The sequence below is a fragment of the Agelaius phoeniceus genome, chromosome 13 (assembly GCF_051311805.1).
Source record: "Agelaius phoeniceus isolate bAgePho1 chromosome 13, bAgePho1.hap1, whole genome shotgun sequence".
Classification (NCBI taxonomy): domain Eukaryota; kingdom Metazoa; phylum Chordata; class Aves; order Passeriformes; family Icteridae; genus Agelaius; species Agelaius phoeniceus.
This window is the reverse complement of record NC_135277.1, coordinates 10011287-10028064: the sequence shown is the minus strand read 5'-3', so window position 1 is coordinate 10028064 and position 16778 is coordinate 10011287.

The following is a 16778-nucleotide window of genomic DNA, read 5'->3' as shown; positions in this document are numbered from 1 at the left end:
GGTTTGATGGAGCCTTGCTCTCCTCAACAGCCTGCTCATGGGAACTGGTGAATAAATCCCTTGTTTTGCCTTCCTTGTGTGCAGAGCTTTTGCTTTACCATTGAGCTGTTTATTTCAACCCATGTGCTTTGTCACTTTTACCTTTCCAGTTCCCCACTTTCACCAGGGAAAGTGAGCAAGAGGCTCTGTGTGGCTTTGTTACTGCCTGGGGGTAAAACACAGCAGTCTGACAGCTGTTATTTTGGGCTGTCTCTGCATTACTTGGAGTCTGTGGGAGAAGGCCCATTCTTTTCCACTGAACAACCAAAACATAATCTCTGCCTTTGCACTTCCATAATTTGGGAGTTACTGGGTGTAGGTGCTGTTAACACAGCTAATTGCAAGCTCTCTCTTAAAATATTTGTAGTTTATGGTGGATTTTTCTCCACAGCCATCTATGTCTCATTTTTTCCATAAGATGATGTTGGTATTCTGACCTTGTTGCGAGCTGTGTCTAGGACAAGAGAAGTTTAATCCTGACCCTAAATGACAAATTTTATTCAGGAAGTGCTGGCAAAACCCAGTGACAGCAGCACTAGAGGGTGCTGCTGTGACACCAGTAGCTCTCCTCCAGCCTATCCTAAGGGATGTTTTAGAACCATTCTTTGTTTACTCATCTTGTTTCTGATGACGTTTTGATCAAAGTCCTTGAAAACACCTCAAGGTTTTTCCCATCTGTGGATATAATTTGTGTGATGATACATAAAGTATTATTTCTCAGCATCAAAAAAGTACATATCTATACACATGCAAACAATGGCTCTGAGTGTAGGGACTCAGATGTTTCCTTAAGGGCTGGCTGGATTGTTCAGGCCTACATAGGATGTCAGAAATCAAATCGGGGCCAAATGAGGATAGTTGTTGCCTTTTTAATCCTCCCTCACATGGGCTGAGCGTCACATGTTCTGACATAGCTATTAACTTTAAAATTATGGCCCAAAAGTCACATTTATAGGGTCATTCCCTGTTCTTTTAGATAACTTCTTGGGGTTCAGTTATGCCTCCTTTTTTACAGGAAATTAAAACAAAATACTGGTATTTTATTGAGACCCAATACAGGTGAGATTTCTGTAGATGGTGTAGTCTGTCTTGGCAGTTCATATTCTGTCAGCTTAATTCAGTTAATGAAAAAATACCACTTGCTCTTAAAATATAAAATGTGTTTGAAAGAACTAGAATTTAGGATCAATTAGAATCTATTCCCATTACCCTTAAGGAATTCCAACTCATTAGGACAAAATGCAATTTAAGTTTCTACAGAAGCAGGAATTGCTTGCAAATTGCACATTATTTCTTTTTCAAGTTGAAATATCTTCTTGGTAGAACCTCATTTATGCTGCACTTTTGAACAGCAAATTTGAATCCAGACACAATTTCTCCTGTTTCCTCTTTTGTTTGTATTACTTCTGAGTCAGCAAGGCACTGAAATAATTGCTGGGTTTATAGGGGTGATGTTTATAGGGCTGTTGGGTAGAGTTTGGCCCTATCTACAGCTCAGTGACCCAGGTTTTGTCACTCAGCTCATGCAGAGCTGGTGAGGTTTTGTCCTGCAGCTGTCTAGTGAGCGATACAGCTGCATGGGGCATCTGTGTGGAATAGGAAGTGATAACACATTTGGGGTTTTTGAAATATCATTGAAAGTACCATTACTTAACACTTCATCAGTATTTATCTAATACTTAATACATAAAAGTATTTGGTTTACCACAGGCTTTTCTCTCATGGGAGAAAATAGTCATTGCATCCTTCAGTGTGGTGGTGGCAACAGAGGGTGTGGGCTTGCTGCTCTCAAGAGTCAGAAATTTTGGAGATTGAGAAATTGCATACATCCCTCTTCATTTCAGGGTGAGAATGTGTGAAACCAAATCTCTTTGGTCTTGTGGTGGACTGGAGTTTTCTGGGGATTGCTGACATCAAGAGCTGGCAACTCATGCTGCAAGGTGTTATGGTGCCCTAGGGAGCCCTTGAAAAGAAGGGTGAAATGGGACTGATGGTCTTGGTTTGAAACAAGGCATGAAGAAACCTCATTCCTCTGCAAAGCAAAGGCCTCCTAAAAGAGTCTCCTGCAGCACCTTGTACAAGCACCTTGTCCCTTTGAAGGGACAGGTTTCTCCCCTATTCACAAAGCCCCATTTCTTGGGAGAACTCAAGGGCTGTCAGAAAGATGGTAAATATTGTCATGAAAGGAGGCAAAAGAATTATTGCAAAGACTGAATTACTTGGCCAAAGGTGAAAAAGGAAACCAGACTAGACATGGAGATAAATTCTCTTTTATGTGTGTGGCTTGTACTTTAACCACACTGCCATTCTTTTTTCTATATATCCAGTAATGTGGTAATTGGGATGCTGGCCAAGGGGAGGCAGGGAGAGGATTGCAGCAGTTGTCCTTATCAATTGTTAGGCAATGATTTCACAATTGTAGCTCATTTTCTTCACTGAGAAGCTGAGAGACAGGCTGTAGTGCACCACTGCTGTCTGCAAACACCAGCATAATCATATCCTGCTCCTGCTTCTGCTAAAAGATAAGCACAATATCGTGAAAAATGAGATTTCTTTCCTAAACAAGGGAAGATTTATAATGGTCAAGCACTCAAGGTATGCCTAGCAAATACCAAAACCTAAATCCTTTGCAATGGTCTTCAAGCTGCTGTCATTTCCCTGATAACTTGGGCCCCAGAGTTCAGCTCACAGCCTTTTGTAACTGGAACAAACAGGTTTATTTCAGTATACCAAGAGTCCATGTTTTCTCACAGCAGCCCTGATCCCTGCCTTGCAGCTTATCTTGGGAAGGAAAAAAAATTAAACCTTTGTTTAATGTTGGCTAATAGCGTTAAAGTGGCAGCAGGATGTCTATGAACTGTTCTGACACATCTACTTGAGGCAGCAGCTTGGAAGTGCCAGGCCAGGGCAGCTTCCATGAAAGGGAGCCTTTCCAGGGCTTGGGTCAAGGGCCTGTCAGACCTGGGGTCCCAGGTTTGTGTTTGCACCCACCATGAGCAGCTGAAGATGCAGTTGGGTGAGGTCAGAACAGTGCTGGGGTGTCACTAATGGCCAGCACTGCCAGGCCCAAGGCAGCTTGGAATAAACCTGCCCCAGACTGATGTCAAATGCCCCCTGTCTGTGACACTGGTGCCTTCCCTTGATGGCCTGAGCTCAGCCTGGAGCCTTCACTCTGGGGATATTGCAGGACCTCTCTGGTCTGCTGGACCACCTACTTTTGTGAGCCTGATGTTTCCTCTCTACTGAGTTTACTTGAATCTGGCCCAATTTCAAGGAACTCAGGCAGAGCCCACAAGCAATACAGTGCAACTTCCTTAAGAAGCAAAACAAGGAACAGTTTTTAGCTTTCCTGCCTGGTCCAGAAGTAGTAAAAGTAATTTCAGACATGTTCAAGGTACTTTCTGTTTGCCTCTGCATTAGAAATGCAAAGAGCTGTTTTGTCTCTGTGGCTCTTCAGTTACCAGCAGCTCCTGTTCTCCTGCAGAGGTGAGTGTTGCTCCTGCTGCTTTCTGAGGCACAAACTCCAGCAGGCTGTGGGCGATCCCAAAATAAAAAAGGAAACTGATACCCAGCTGCAATTACAGCTCTCACTTCCTGATCTCCGCTCCTGGGCTGTACTTCAAAGCCATCTTTAGACCCATTCTGCACTTTCCCTTTTCTTTTTCATCCTTTATTTCCTTTCCTGGTGGACTTTGACATCAGGACTGCAGATGCACACATGGGCTTGGTATTGGGGCTACATCCTCCAGCTGCAAGTCACCTCCAGATGGGGGAAAGAGCCCTCGCCCCTGTTACAGGGAAGCCAGCAAGCTGCAGAGACAAATGTGTCTGGCCTGTCATTGCCCAAGAAGCTTGTGACTCATCCATGGGGAGAGTTCTGATTTCCTAAATTAGTTTGGAGTAAACCAAGCTGTGGGCTATCCTTCCTGTGATCTGACACAACTCGAAACAGATGTCTGCTTTACACTAAAGGTTGAAGCTGAAAATCTTGTGAGTTTGCTTCTCTACAGCAACCATAGGAAAGTTTATCTTATGTCATGCTGCGTATGTGGAAAGTGTTTCCTTTGATTGCTGTTTTAAATTAGGAAATGGCCAATTCAAAACCAAAAAAACCTGTGAAAATTGCTGCCACAGAATGTCATCAAAGCAAAAGACATAACATGGACACCTACGTGGATAATGAGTTACAGAATTTTGCCTGGTATTTAATGCAGGCAAACTTCAGAAGGCTGGGTCTGCCTACTCTGGAACATAGCTAATGTGTCACTAAATGGGTGACCTGTAAAGGGAAACCAGAGAAAAAACAAAATGCAAAGCAATTCGATATTTCAGGCAGGCCCTTGCCTGCTCTCTTAAAATTCAAATGGCAATTAGTGATCAGAGATATTTTGCCCAAGAGAATTAAAGGAGTGGGGGGGAAAAGGGTCCCCAAAGCTGCTGCAATAAACAGCCCTTGTGAATAATTGGGGCAAGGAGTGCTACAGTCCCCTCCCTGCTCCTGTCCACAGCCTGTGGCTGAGCTGACTCCAGCTGGGCAGGGAGGGCTGGCCAGAGGTGCCCTGGGAGCCAGGACTGAGAACCCTGGGCTGGGAAAGCTCCTTGGCTCTCAGAAAATGACCTGGGCACAAAAAATCACAGAAAGGGACATTTAAACTTGGTGAATATTTGTAGCAGAATCTTCTAGCTGGGAAGGGAGTTCCTCACCTGGTTATCTGCTGGTTTGGATAGTGAGTTTGTGTGAATGATTTCAAAAGAGACAAAACTTGCTCAGCTGTGCTGCTGCAGTGTGCTGAAGTGTGTTGCTGCACTTGTGCATGTGGGGCTATGCCAGCTTTGCTTTTCCTTGAGTTTCTGTGGGCAAATCAAGAAGTAGCCTGCCTGTCAGTAGAGAGAGGTGCAAGTTTGTGAAGCCATTGAACATCTCCAGTGCATCATTTGCTGGTTTGCTTAACCAGCTGTGGTTAAGATACTAATGCTGAGTATTGCTGGTCTCAGAGCATAGGAGGGGAAACTGAGGCACAGGGCTTTTAATTTACCCCTTGAAATCACAAAATCAGTGGTAGAGACAAGCTAAGTTGCTGGTTTCCCAATCTGCACTCATCTTTTGCCTTGCTCTCTCCCTAAAGACACACCTATGCCCTCATGATTCTTGCCTCTTTTGTCACATTTGTCTTCACTTCCTTGACAGGAATACATAATCAAGCAATGTGTACACTGGGCTCAGTGGGATATACCCTAATGTTTGAGGTCCTGTAGCTATTATGTCCCAACAAGACAGACTCTTCCAGTTACTGACAGTTTTGATAAAATGTAATCTCAAACTACTTAAAAACTGTTGAGAAATATCTCATGAAATCCTATGTGACTGATAATGAGTATAATTGAGCATGTGATCTCAACCAAATCACTTATACACTTTGTGTGTCGGTGGCAGAAAGAGGTCTAAAAATCAAATTCCCGTATGGCTAATTTTTAATGATGCTGCCAATATGAGCATTGGATTAGAATATCTTATATTTGAACAGAATTAACTTCAATCTTCCTGCACAGTTGCCACTTTCCTGCCATATAGAAGGAAAAGTTGCATATCAGAGAAGGGGGAAAGTAGCCCTAATTTCCCAGAGTAGCCAGTGACCCTGGATTTCTCTCTTTGTCTTTAAAGAGAGGCCTTTCCTGAGACAGACAAGTGGCTGCCCTGAAAATGAAGCCATGTTTGTCTTTGAATAGATGTCAGAGATCACAGTTGGTTTCGAAATTTTAGGGCACCAGCTATCTGCAGTGGCACTGCCTGATACACAGTGCAAACAGAACACAGAGGGTCGATCAGTTGTTATCTGCTTTTATTTATATTTATTGTAGCCCTTCTAACGTGTGCGTCTGTTTGGAGAGAGACGTCACTTCCTAACCTGAGTGTGCTCCTCCAGGCACGTGGTTTCTCCTGAGGAAAACACTCCATTTGATTGAGAAAGCTCCTCTATGCAGTCTTATGGTATGACCTGATTTTTACTGACTCTGGCAGGGAATGGAGGCTATTTTGTAAATTCATCCCTATTTTATGTAGACTTTTGAGCGTGAGTGGAACTCTTTTAAGCTGAGCATTTGGCAGATTAAAGTCTTGTGGGCACCTGGATGGGAACTTGTGGTCTCTGCTGAAAAATATCCTGTGGGCATTACCCACCCAGCCTGTTGGGGTACAGGGTCTGTGCATCCTTAGGGGTTTGACCCCACTGGCATTCACAAACAGAGCCTTGTGGGTTTGTATGTGGCCTGTGAATGTCTGCTGAAAGCTTTGCATCGATCAGAATTTATCTATCTCAGCTCAGAGCAGTCAGCCCCCTGCCATCTTCTCTGGGCTTTCTTTTAATAAAAATATTTATCTAGCCAAGCAAGAAGTCGAATGTAAGTTGGCTTTATTACTGCAGTGACGTTGGATGGTTGGTTGCTGGGTGACCTTGCTTCTGATTTTATGGTCTAGGCCAGCTCTGGCAGCAGAGAGGTGTGGCCACGTACTTCACTCTGCTGTCAGCTTCTCCTGAAATGATCAGAGCTTCAGAGTCAGCTCTCCTGGGAAGCTGTTTGCCATTTGTTATGTGAAAACCTGGATCCACCAGGAAGGGCTGAAGGAGATAAATGCCTGACAAGAGGAACTATTGAGGCTTAAAAGAAAGGCCAAGCTCTATGAAATCCAGCACGGAACCAGGATCTGCAACCTTGGATTAGACCAGTGACCATAAAAGCAACATGTGACTTATTGCAGGGCTTTCACAAACTGGGATACTGGAGCCTGCATGGTTTGCTTTGCTTTTGCTTGGAAGATGATTTAATGTTTTTCATTGGAGAACAAAGTTTTGCAACTATTCAGACATGGAAGAATATGAAGGAGCAGATATTTTGGAAACCAGCTCTGTCTCTAATGGTCCTTGGTGCAAGGTGAGAACTTTTATTCCCCCTCCTCCCTCAGTGACAGAAAATATTATCTTTCTGCTGTTTACAAGTGACTTCAGTAAACCATTGCCCTTGGACCAGACTGAATGCAACCTCTGCATCAGCTTTGTAAACAACTTCACAAATTCCTTAGAGCAAGGCTGTGCTAAACATTAGGCACAGAAATGAAATGGTGATGTGTGTGGTTAAGCGTCTGTCATCCACCTCACTGGAAGTTTCAAATATCTGAGTAACTGTAGGTTTCTGTGCTGTGGAAACGACCAAAATAGTTTTTTTTTCAGTGCTTGGAGAATCCAGAAACTCCATATAATTTTAGCCAAGCCACTGCTTTAAGATTTGCAGGTCAAATATGTTGAGTAAAACCATAGCAAGCACAGGGTAAGATAAGCATTAACTTGTGCAAACAAATTGACAATTTAACTGCGTGGAACTCCATGTCCAGCAGCAATTCCTCCCACTCCCCCAGAGCTCACTGGAGAGCAGTCAGCCTCCAGAATGGGTCAGCTGTGCTTCTTGTCAAACCCCAGCAGTGACGTTCAGAGATTGTTTTCTGTTTGCTTGTGTTTGTAATCTGATCTCGTGTAATAACATTGTCCTCGGCTCACATATAACCACAGGGGTAACTCTGACATCCTGCCTGAAAAAAAACACCTTGTTGATTCCTGTGCTTGATGTTTGAAAGATTTCCAGTTTGGGCAGGTTAGCCTGTTTATATTAATCTCATCCTGTTACTTGAAATTAAACCATTAGCATTTTGGAAGTTGGACCTTCCACGTCCATTTTGGTTCCCCCCAAAATACTGGGGTTTGTTTCTTCTGAAGTTTTGGAGGGGACTGGTGGAAGATTTTCTGTTGCCTGTGCTGAGGCCAGGATTTCAGTCCAGCCAATTTGTGCTATGGAGAAGGAGTCTCTGGGAGGTCATGTCAGAAATGTGCCAGTTTAGATTCAAGCTCAGTATTGCCTTTTCTTCATAGGAGTTACTGGAAACTAAGAGAACTAAGGAAACTGGAAATCTGAAAATATCTCAGTGCTTGTGACCTATTGAAAAATATTCTTAGTGAATACAGACATGTGTATCTAATGAAAAGAAGTCTGAAGAGCTGGTCAAGCAGAAGAAACACAACCACCTTGTCCTGTTGGAATATCTCAGCATTGATTGCTTGGTGCATGTCCCATGGCACTGCCCAGACAGTCATTCTCATCAGTGCTGAGGGTCCTTCACTTCAGCCTGTCCAACAAAAACTAAAAAAACTTCTGCTGCATTTGCTGGTTGCCACGCTTATTTTTTGTTTACAAAGTTGGATATCCAGTAAAAAGGCAGAAGCAACACTCAAAAAAAAAAAAAAAAAAAGAAGAAAAAAGGCACAAAACAATGAGAGTATTTTGTAAGCATGAAGGCTGAAAATTATTCACCTCAAATATTTGGCAACAATAACAAAATATGTTCACAGAACTCTAGAGCACTTTGCAATCAAAAAGTCTGTGTTTTTCTGGTATATATTATTGATCTCAGATCCTGATTTCTGTGGAGGTGGAGGGCTAGAAACTGATTTCTGGGAGTAGTGTGCTCAGTCAGTTTTTGCTACATCTGCAAGTGTATTGGTGCTTTTTTAGATACAGGTTGTAATTCATGGGAGCCTGGGCAGGCTGCATGGTTGTGGCAGGAGAGAATATTTTGAATAACAATATGCACTCTATCATGGCCTAAAAGTTCACAGAGTAGGTGGAGGTTTACATACTCTTGTTTTGTGGCTCATAGAATATGGTTTTCTTTCTGTGGCCCTGATATTTTCTAGTTTTTCCTTTAAAAAATGGGAAAAACTTCCCCCTGCCCTGGGAAAAATCTAGAGGATTTTTTTAAAGCCATATTTTAGTTATATTGGTTGCAGTCTTAAAATTTTTACTTCACTGTGATAGCACATTTATTTCTCAATAAATATTGAGAAATAATATTGAGAATAGCTCATAATTCAGCTGTTCAGCAACTGCCTTTGCTTCTTTGAAGTGCAAATTTGTGTTTGCAAATAACTTTGTCTGCCTCTCATTGTGGGTACAAGTGTTACTCATTAGAGCTTTTTGTCAGCATCCCAAAATGTGGTAATTGAAGAGCCAGCTACAAATATTTCAGTTTGTGTTTCCTATCTTAGTGTTTAGTTTAAGAGGGTTGAATCTTAAGCAAAAGTGTGTTGATGTTCTTTAGTTTGTGTTTATTATAAAATCATAAAATCCTGTCATTTTCTGTGGTTAGCCCGGGCTGTGCCTGTGCTGTGGCTGAGCACAGAGACCTGCATGTGGGCTGGCTTGCACCAGGGCCAGCAGGGCCCTGCTGTCATACAATTCTAAATGCACTCAGGGGTTTTTAAATGAAAAAGAACGGGTTAGTTATTAACTTAAAGAAATATCTGATTTTAGAGAACAGAAGATTACAAAACAAACTGGATTTTCACCAGCTCCTGAAGGGCAAACAGTGCACTACTCTCCACATTTCCCTGCAGTGTGTGTTTGTGTTGAAGCTTTTTCACTCCCATAGTACTTGATGTAAATGTTAATTAGCACTCCAGGGGAAATGTGTTAACAAATGTACCTTTGACACAGGTCCACAGCTATGCTTTGCTCTGTAGCTGCAGGCTGGAAAGATTAGCTGGCAAAGTGGCTGGTGCAGCTTTTGAGGAAACTCTTCAAACAGGAGTTCAGGGGAGCTTGCTGAGCTCTTGGACTTTGCTGCTCTGCTGCAGCTCAGGCAGCTCTTGCTGCTCTGCAGAAGAGGTGCTGGATAAAATATGAGCACTTCTAAGAAAAAAGAGCAAACTCCTCAAAAAAGGATATTTCTAACCATTCAAAGGCTTCAAATGAGACTACCTGGGCTATGGCTTTCATGTGATGAAGAAAAAATGACTTAGCACAAACTTTGTGGCAGAATTTATTCCTTCTCCTCCCCCAGTGCTGAGCTTGATTAGCAATAAATAAGGGTGGTAAAGTAATTCCTGTGAGTTGTTAAAGTAGAAAGGTAACAGTAGTGCATTCATAAACACATTTACCTCATCACTGTACTTCTTTGCCTTTCCATAAACAGCAGGGCAGAGATTCAGAAATGGAAATCATTCACAGGCTGGGATTTTTCAGCAGCATTCAAACCTGCCTCAGCTCAGGTTAGCATGTAGATATATTGGTGGTTTCTGGCCTGATTAATTCCAGAGCCTGCCATGACTTCTGTGAAAACATATGCAGAGCCACTTCTCAGGACTTGGGTAGTTCAGCTATTCATTTCTGTGCAGCATCAAGTCCTGATTTCTCCCTGCTGAGGAACAGCTCATATTTAAGAAACACTGAGAAGAGTCCAAGGTTTTTAACCACTCTCTGGAAATGAGGTTGGTGATTTCAGCCCAGCCCTCCTGAAACTGGTCTGGGGTTTGCAATAGTGATGAAAACCCTGCTGCAGGAGCCTGCCTGTGCCTCCAAGAGCAAAGGGAAAAGCTGCTGTCCTTCCCTGGAGCAGGATGTTGCATGATGGATGCTGGTGTTATCACATGGCTCTTGCTCAGCTGGGCTAACCCTGGCACCCTTCTGGTGCTGCCCTCAGTGGGGATTTACAAGAAGGGTCCCTCATACTCTTTTCCTTCCTGTAAAATGGCTTATTTCTGGATTTTATGGCCCTATGGGGAGTTTCAAACCAGTGAGCTGTTGCTGGTGAGGGGCCATCAGCCTTTGTTTCAGAGCTGACTCTGAGCTTTTCAGGGACTTCAGCAAGAAGTAGGAGGGTGAGCAGAATGTGAACCAGTGCATATCTGAGTGGTGAGCAGCCCACAGGACATGGTTCAGAGCCCCTGGGCAAGCCTGACTCCTAAGTAGGTCAGCCATGGAGAAGATTGCTGCTTTCTGCAGGCCACAAGTGTGAACCAGGCTGTGCAGAGTGAACTTGGGCTCTCTGTCCCAGCCATGCCTTCAGCTTGGCTTGGCCTGTGGGCTGGGACAGCCCTGAGATGGTTTCCTGGCAGAGGGAGTTCATGGGACCACTCTTATTTTGAAGTGCATGTGAAAGAAACACCAACCTTTTTCACAGTGGGAGATGTCCTCACTTTGAATTGCTGCTAAATAAATGTGGCCTTGACTTGGTTAAATATGTCCAAAACTGGATGGGAGCCCTTTGGCAGGGTGCTGCCTGAAGATGCTGCTGCTGCTGCTTGGGATAAAGAGAGTTTCACTGGGTGAAAGTGCTCCCTCCTTGCCCCACGGGGCAGGGAGCCCCCCAAACCCATGGAGTGAGGCACTGAGCAGGGATGGGGAGCCTGGGGAGGCACCACCACCCCACAGCTCCTGAGCCTGCCCTGGACACTGACTCCAGCAGCCCCCCTGTCTGCATGGCTGGATTTTGGCATCATCCAGCTGCCCATGAAGTGGTGACAGAGGTCAGACCTGAGCTGTGCTGGTTGGCGCTGTGGATGTGTTAAATCACTGTATTAAGAGGGTTGGGCTGGATTAGCATCTGGCCCTGCTTCTGCTGCAAAATTCTGTGTGGGAGATGCTGGGCCTTGGGTTGAGCTGCCCAAAGAGGAAACAGCACATTGGCAGCTCCAGAGCCAGCTAGTGATAGGTCATAACCAAGTAGACTGTCTGCTTCTGTGTCCTCTGGCAGTGACAAAAGAATTAACTTCTATTGTTAAAAACCTCTTGTTTCAATAGCCTCCCCTTTCCACCTGATTGCAATTAGTTTTCTCAGCTGCTATACTTTTGCTGTTTGTTTCTATATTCATAAATGTTGTCCTCCAAATTTTAGCAACAATAGATATACCTGTCAGCAATTGTTTAAGATCATGTAAAAATTGAGACTCGAGGGACAGCAGTTCCACTCAGAGAGTTGCTGTCTATCTGGCTGCTTTGGTTTTGGCTCTTGCTGTAAGTAATCTGACTCCACAGTATCCAGCCAGGGGTTAAAATTCAGTTCAAGACAAGTGCAAAACTCTCTCAGGGTTTGATAAGTTGTTTGCTGTCTAACTCAGCAATAATCTGGTTCTCGCATTCGAGTAAACTGATCACCCAGCAGGACCTGGACTTCTGCCTTGCTGAGGGATGAATGTTGCTTTAGTTGCTCAGAAGGAAAACATACAAGAAATGCAGAATCCTTGTTGACCCAACAACTGAAAGAAACACCACAACATTTCCTAAATCAACACATGGCAATTCTCAAAACAAAGTCTGAACAGCAGCCAGAAGCTTACAAGGCAGGGGATGATGCTGTGACCAAAATGAGACCTTGAATCCTCCCTGCCTAAGCCATGGGGGTGAGCTGGGAGCTCTGTCTGGTGATGTTCACTCATGTCTCAGAAGAGCTGCTTGTGCATGAACCTACTTGCTTTGCAGTCAGGAAATTTAATTACTGCTTCCACAGTAGCCCTCAAAGAGTCCCTGTGCAGGAAGTATGCATTCATACCTGATATGTCCCACAATTTCTTCTGTTTCCGCATATGGAGGTAAGGTTAATGTTCCATAGACTCTGGACAAATAGTAGTTGTCATGGGTACCATAGCCTTGAATTTCCTGTCTCCTGGGTGATTAAATTCCCCACAGTAATTTTATTTTATTGGTTTGTTTCTGTAACTCCTTATTTCTTTGGTTTGCTCTCCTTGAGGACATTTCTCAGGCTGCTTGGATCTCCTCAGGCTTTTGCATTTTGTGCACCAGTTTTGGGAAGAATTAAGTGTTTTTCACAAGGTGTGTGAAGAAGGAGAGTGGAGTGAAGGCCCCCAGGGGCCCAGTGAGCCCCAGGCTCTGCAGTGCACACCCAGCTTGCTGAAATCTGTGCTGCTGGAAATCCCAGCCTCACTGAGCAGCCCTGTCCAACACCGTGCAGCTCCAGCGTTGCATTCCTGCTGTCTCTGTGCTGTGCAGTGCACCTCCTCATGTGCTGTCTGCAGGAGAGGTGCAGAACACCTTCATCTGTCCTCCCCAGGAGCTGCTGCTGGTACCAGCCAGAGTGAGCAGTCAGCCTGCCTGCTGGAATTCACCCAGAGAGTCAGCAGGAACCTGGTGGGCTTTGGGAGTTCCTGTCTCTGGTCCTACAATAACAAAAGGGCTACATTTGGCTGGTGGGATTTGGGGGCCTTTGCAGCACTGCTAGCTGCTCTGCCAGTGCTTTACAAACTGTTTAGATGTTTAGGTTTATTCCATAATCCTGGCCCTCCAGAAAATGGCATAAAATAATATTGACATGGAAACAACAACCTGTGAAAATGTAGCCTTAGCTGGTAAGTAAAATGAGTAAGTAGCTGTTAAATGCTAAATTTTATGCAACAGGCATAAAAAGACAGTGGGAGCTTTTGCTGTTTAATATGAAATGTTCTATAAATAAAGCTAGGTGGCTACATATTGACAAAACTGGTCACCCCTAATTTAAGGCATGTCATAGGCAGTGGAAAAAGTGTTCCCATAGACCTGACTAATGTGGATAGAAATAGAGAGCAATTTGGAAAACTGAAGCTAGAATGGCATCACTGTGAGTGCAGACCCTGCAGGCTGGATGTCAGTGCTGCCAGCTGAGCAGCCTTTCCTTCCACAGCCTCCTTATGTGGTACTGGGGCTGATTCACTGGCACTGCTTCCCCTGAAGTCCTCATCATTAAAGCTGGAGTGTCATCTGCATTGTAATTAATATGCTCCTCTGCACCTAATTCATTCTGACAGTATAGATTAATGATGGTAAATGACCAACAAGGATTTATCATGAGATGATTCTTGGTTCTACAGGCTGCCTCAGACAATTGCAGGAAGCGATTGTTAACTCCAGGCTATTGTCCTGGTGTAATCGTGCATGTGCATTCTCAGCCTTGTTTTGCAGTAAAACCCATCCAAGGGCTTCATAAAGATCCAGTTATGGCCCCTTAGAGGCTGAGCCACTCTTGTCAAAGTGGGAGAGGGGAAGCACAGGCTGGTGATACCGCGCTGATTTTTCAGTATCCCAGCGCGTGTGGTCTCTGCCGACACCGGCAGGAGCTGGGACTGAGCACTGTTCCTACAAATCAGATACTTTTGTAAATATAATGGTGTTGGGAGGTTGGGCAACAGTGTCAGCTGAGCAGTGGGGTGCAGAGCTGGGGCTGGGCAGCCTCATTTGTTACCAGTGCTCTTCCTCTGTGGCAGTGCTGGTGTCTCCCCATCGGTGCCATGGGGGGGAAGGACCTTTTCCTACAGGACCCCAGTAACTCAGCAGTCCTGTCTGCCAAGCACTGCTGTGCACCTGAGCAAGAATAGCCTCATTATTCTGAGCTGCCAAAACACACTATATAGAAGAGATTCCCCCTCAAAAGGAAGGTACTGAGTTCCCTGAAAGCTCAGAGCCTCAGGAGATTTCACTAGTCAGGCTTGCAAAATCTTGACTTTCAAGCCAAACTGGGCACAGCTGGGGGACAACACCAGGCCATGCTGAGCAAAAGGTCATGAAAAATGATGTAAATGAAGGGAAATTTTCCTAAGCATATAAGGTGCTTTTTGTTTCTTGCAAAAAGTGGTTTCATCATTACATTTTCTTGTAATAGCTTCCTTGTGTACACAAGGAACTTAACCTGGCTTATTTAAACTGCATCACGCTTTGCTGCAAGAATACCTGATTAACAAGATGATCAATGTGTGCTGTTCCACTTGTCAGTCAATAGGAATTAATATGCAGCAGACTAGTTCAGAAATGAGAGATTATAATGGACGTTTGCTTTTCTTTGTGCTAAAGTGTTGCTGCATGAGCGAACAAGTGCTGATACGATGAGCTGAACTCCGCTGCCTCCCCTCCCTAAGGCTGGCATTTTCCTACTCCTTGACTCTTCCCCCATTTGTTCCAGTCCCAAACTCCCTCCTAGGAGTGCTGAAGCTCCTTTGTGCTTGTAGTAGAGGCCTAGGATTCTTTTTCCTCTGCCCTGAGGATGTTCCTGGGATGCCCCTCCTGTCAGTCCCATCCAGCCTCTGCAGCACCTTTTGCAGTGCTTGCCACGAGCATGTTGTTGGCTGAAGCTGTCATTGACCCCAGATGGACCCGAGTCAGTCTCTGGTGTGGTTGATCTGCCAGTGTCATGTACTCCCATGCCAGACTAAGCACAAGGTTTAATGCAAGTGGTTTTAGTGTTTATCGGAAAATATTGCTCCGTTTTGCCTGTGCTGCCCTGGGGACAGGAGCGTGATCCTGGTGGCTGCTGGTTGTGCAACAGAGCTCCCTGTGCTGCCTCTGCACTTGAATGACATCCTATCTTCCACAGTAACCACGTGGGGCAGATACCAGACCCGAGCAAATAAGAAAGGAGGGAAAAGAATGAAAAAAAGAAACACCTTTTTTTTTTTCTTCCCGCCTTCTTCTTCTTCCCCCTAGTAACAAAATCTATTGGTAAGTGGGTGTAGCTGAGCTGTCCCTCCTTCCCCAACCTCAGTGAGATGGTGATGAGGTAGCTTTGGAGGGGAGGAGTGTGTGGAGGAAAGAGGAGGTCTCTGGGGCACCATGGCCATGGAAACATGCAAAGTTGGTGTTAGTGTTTGTTATTGTTGGCTGCAGAGATGCCTGCTCTGCACCTCCAGCCCTGAAGGAACCGGGGTACATCTGAGAGGGTTTATCTGTGAATAAGAAAATAGGGGTTTGAGAGCAGAGCTGGAGCAATGGTGAGTTTTTATTGTTTGCCCTCTGACCCTTCCCCCTCAGCTTTGAAATACAAATATAGGTCTAATGAAGCTAAAAGCAGAGGTTGCTTTGGAGAAAATTGAGGAGGCTTAGGAGGAAAATTCTTAAATTTTGCAAAATGTTTTTATTCAGTCCCAAACAAAATGCCTGCAGTTGCTTTGTAAGTGGTTTCTGTTTGTCCCCTTTCATTTCGGAAAAGAAAAATCAAACCCAACCCGTTTCATTTAGAAAATACCAAAGCAAAACATTTCACAGAACCATAGAATAGTTGAGGTTGGAAGGGAACACTGGAGATCATCTAGTTCAAGCCCTCTGCTCAAAGCATATTTGAATATGCTATACATTTCTGGTTTGAATTTTTATCTGTGTTTACAGTAATTTCCCAAATTTGGCTTGGATTTGTAAACAGATTTGTGTTCCCTCCCCAACTATTTTGGGATCAACTTTGTATTTACTGCTTTTTATTTTCTTAGTCTTCTATTTGGGAAATCTATGTCCTCTGTGCTAGGCTGGCAATGTATGCTGTCTTCAGAGTCCCTGCAGAAATCCAGGTATCATGGATTCCACATAGCTTCTCTTTTCTTCTTCCAATTAGCTTTATATAACCACAAATGTTTGACTTTATATTTGCTTATTACAGCACACTTGTGGCTTAAAAAGATGTGGACTTTAATGGGAGTAAAACATTAGAATTTATTATAAAAGGTAGTAATGTACTGTCTGCTTAGCTTCCTACCTGTCTCCATACATAGAATCAGAGGCATTTAGGTTGGAAATGACCTTTAAGATAATCAAGTTCAGCCATAACACCAACAAGTCCACCACTAAACCGTGCTCCTCTCATCTCAAAAGGCTGACCCATGTCTGCCAATGATTTACTAAAGGGACAAGGTAGTGTCTGTCATTTATCCAGTAACTTTTTTTTGCCAAGTTAAAATAAAAAGCAGCCCAAAAACTGAAAGCAATGCAAAACGTTCATAGCTCATAAAGAACAGCTGAGGATGCAGAAACATGAATGACTAGTATGCCTCAGACTTGGATGTTCCCAAAAGCTTACACAAAGCCTAGGAAAAGGTTGTTTTGTGAAGTCCATTTATTGGTGCCTATGACAGTGTCCCCCACGGTGCCCTGTGGGGTTTGACACC